The 4,023-nt window shown below is 48.4% G+C and overlaps 1 protein-coding gene across 1 annotated transcript in view; it reads left to right on the top strand.

Moving 5' to 3' along the window:
- The window catches only part of col15a1b (collagen, type XV, alpha 1b), a 37,415-nt gene that overhangs the window by 3,395 nt on the left and 29,997 nt on the right, over positions 1 to 4,023 (top strand). The window lies entirely within an intron of this gene.

Raw genomic sequence — 4,023 nt, 5'->3', positions numbered from 1 at the left:
CGAGGGCTATCAGCACTGTACCCAGGGATCAGCACTGTACACTGTACCCAGGGATCACTACTGTACACTGTATCCAGGGTTGTCAGCACTGTATACACCAGAGCTAACAGCACTGTACCCATCAGGGCTAACAGCACTGTACCCATCAGGGCTGTCAGCACTGTACCCATCAGGTCTGTACACACCAGAGCTAACAGCACTGTACCCATCAGGGCTAACAGCACTGTACCCATCAGGGCTGTCAGCACTGTACACACCAGGGCTATCAGGTCTGTACACACCAGGGCTATCAGGTCTGTACACACCAGGGCTATCAGGTCTGTACACACCAGGGCTATCAGCACTGTACCATCAGAGCTAACAGCACTGTACCCATCAGGGCTATCATCACTGTACCCATCAGGGCTAACAGCACTGAACACACCAGGGCTATCAGCACTGTAAGAACAAGGTTTATTAGCACATGAACATCATCAGGGCTGTTGGTTTGTGGTCAAATATTTTGTCAAATTAGGTTATTATGGTCTATGAACTAACACATATAGATATCTGTACATGTATGGGGTAAGGGGTTGGTTTATGAGGGAGGTAGGGGTTAGAAGGGGTTAAAAGGGCGGAGGGAGGGGGGGGGTAGGGGTTAGAAGGGATGAGTTAGGGCTGAGTTAGGGGTGGTAGGGGTTAGAAGGGGGTAGGTAGGGGTTAGAAGGGGTGAGTTAGGGCTGAGTTAAGGGGGAGGTAGGGGTTAGAAGGGGGGAGTGAGGGGGTAGGTAGGGGTTAGAAGGGGTGAGGTAGGGCTGAGTTAGGGGGGAGTAGGGGGGAGCTGACGATGGGGGGAGGACAGACGAGAGATTAAATGTGTGGAAGCAGATGTTTCCTTCTGAGCAACAATAAAGCCCTTCATCTATTGGAGGGTGGTTGGTGTGTGTGTGTGTGTGTGTGTGTGTGTGTGTGTGTGTGTGTGTGTGTGTGTGTGTGTGTGTGTGTGTGTGTGTGTGTCTGCATGTCTGCGTGTGTGTGTGTGTGTTTGTGTGTGTGCGCGAGCGTCTTTTGTCAAGGAGAGAGACAAGAGGCAGACAGACAGACAGACCGACAGACAGACAGACAGACAGACAGACAGACAGACAGACAGACAGACAGACAGACAGACAGACAGACAGACAGACAGCGAGAGAGAGAGACAGAGAGAGACAACTATCATCTCCAAAGTCTGACCTGTGTTGACATCACCAGGTTGGAGTTACAACGATAAATATCTCATTATGAAATCAATTACAAGACTACAGGTATATATCTCGCGGTCATCCCTCCCTCCCTCCCTCCCCATCTCTCCCCCTCGTTCATAACTGAGCGGTCCTCCAATCATGTAGCGTGTGGGTGCAGCTCAATGAACCGCCGCCAGGTGGCGCCAACGTGCCGCTGAACGAGCAGACAAGCTGACCTCATTAATTTGTGATGAATTCATATTAAAGTATTCATCATTATAACACTTGGGGTGTTGCTTTCTCATTATTCAGTTCACAAGGAACACTGAAAATGAAATTTGGTTTGGACAATAACGATCATAATCGAATGTTAGATAGTTCTAAAATAACATATTTGTGTGGGCCCTGTTAGATTTGACAGAAATCTGTTTCTGGTCAATTCTGTTCTACACAACGCAGAATGTTGTGGGAACGCCGGATTTCTTAAGTTAAATTACAACCTGTTCCTATTTTTAGTAAAGCCCTAAACATATACTGTTAAGTGACTTTCCTGCTGTAAATTAGGATTTAACTGCATGTCTGTCCTACACACACACACACACACACACACACACACACAAACAGACACACACACACACACACACACACACACACACACACACACACACACACACACACACAAACAGACACACACACACACACACACACACACACCTTTCTTTCTGGGAATAAATTCATAACCATGCGTGTGATTGGCCGTGACAAAAAACCAATTAGAGTTATTGTGTTGCTGGTTGCTAGGTAGAGCGGGAAGTGAGAGAAAGAGGTCAAAGGTGAAAGGGTAAATGCTCCTGGAATCCAGGGGCCCCTTGAGGGGCCGACCCATCTTAACGAAGCACAACATCCTGAGAATGTGGGAGTCTGCACCTCGATAACACAACTTATTATTATTACTGATTCAGGGACCCCTGTCCCAGTTCACCACGTCCTAGTACACCTTGTCCCAGTTCACCTGACTCAGTCCCAGTTCACCTTGTCCCAGTTCACACTGTTCCAGTTCAACTGACTCTGTCCTAGATCACCTGACTCTGTCCCAGTTCACTCTGTCCTAGTTCACCTGACTCTGTCCCAGTTCACCTCACTCTGTCCCAGTTCACCTGACTCTGTCCCAGTTCACCTCACTCTGTCCCAGTCCACCTGGCTCTGTCCTCAGATGACATTAATGGTTAGGGTATAGGTTAGGCTCACCTAAAGGCTAGGCTAAACTACCTTGGGTTATGCTAACCTAAGGGCTAGGCTAAGATAATTAAGGTAAGGCTAAGCTACCTTAGGTAAGGCTAACCTAAGGGCTAGGCTAAGATACCTTAGGTTAAGCTAACCTGAAGGCTAGGCTAAGCTTCCTTAGGGTAACCTAAAGGCTAAGCCAACTTAGGTTAGGCTAACCTTAAGGCTAGGCTAAAATACCTTAGGTTAGGCTAACCTAAGGGCTAGGCTAAGATACCTTAGGTTAGGCTTATCTATGGGCTAGGCTTAACAACCTTAGGTTAAGCTAACCTAATGGCTAGGCTAAGATACCTTAGGCTAGGCCAAGCTACCTTAGGTTAGGCTTATCAAAGGGCTATTCTAAACTACCGTATGCTAGGCCAAGCTACCTTAGGTTAGGCCAACCTAAAGGCTAGGCTTAGCTACTGTAGGCTAGGCCAAGTCACTGTAGGTGATGCTACCTTAGGTTAGGCCAACCTAAATGCTAAGCTACCTTAGGCAAGGCTAAGCTAACCCCTGGCTCAGCGTGTTGAGGACACTAGGAGACTCTGGAAGAGAAGGAGGATGAGGAGTCAGGGGTCCATAGAGACCTCCTGTGGGACACCTGGACAGACGCTCTGCAGAGAGCCGCTCTGCCCCCTGTGGTTCCTCCCCAGCGCTGCAGGCTGGGAACCCAGTTACCCTCAAGGAGACCCTTCAGGTTAACCACGCCCCCTCACCTCTGACCCCGCTCCCGCTACCCAGGGGGCTAATCCACCTAATCCCCTTATTAGCACCCATCATACACCTGACTACACACACACAAATAAACACACACATACACACACATGCATTTAGACACACACACACACACACACACACACACACACACACACACACACACACACACACACACACACACACACACACACACAGACTCACATACATTAAGACACACACACACAAACGCAACCACACACACACATTATGATACAAACACACACACCTCACTTAGACACAAACACAAAAACACTGCTCCTTATTGCGTTGTCGTTGTTTACAGAAAGAGACAAACGCAGAACAGTCTTCTCTTTGTAACGGTGACTAACTTCTCTCTCTCTCTCTCTCTCTCTCTCTCTCTCTCTCTCTCTCTCTCTCTGGTAAACAGCTCTCAAGCTGTTTACCAGAGCGGTCAGTAGATCTTTGATGCTTTGATGGAGTGGGAGATGTGTGTGTGTGTGTGTGTGTGTGTGTGTGTGTGTGTGTGTGTGTGTGTGTGTGTGTGTGTGTGTGTGTGTGTGTGTGTGTGCTTGTGTGTGTGTGCGTGTGCGTGTGCGTGTGCGTGTGTGTGTGTGTGTGTGTGTGTGTGTGTGTGTGTGTGTGTGTGTGAGTGTGTTTGTGTGTGTGTGTGTGTGTGTGTGTGGTGTGTGTGTGTGTGTGTGTGTGTGTGTGTGTGTTTTTGTGTGCGTGTGTGCGTGTGTGCGTGTGTGCGTGTGTGTGTGTGTGTGTGTGTGTGTGTGTGTGTGTGTGTGTGTGTGTGTGTGTGTGTGTGTGTGTTGGTCGTTTTCTAGAACGTTTG

The sequence above is a fragment of the Gadus morhua genome, chromosome 8, assembly GCF_902167405.1.
Source record: "Gadus morhua chromosome 8, gadMor3.0, whole genome shotgun sequence".
NCBI lineage: Eukaryota > Metazoa > Chordata > Actinopteri > Gadiformes > Gadidae > Gadus > Gadus morhua.
Note: the sequence above shows the minus strand (reverse complement) of the source record. Positions and strands in the feature narration are given on the sequence as shown.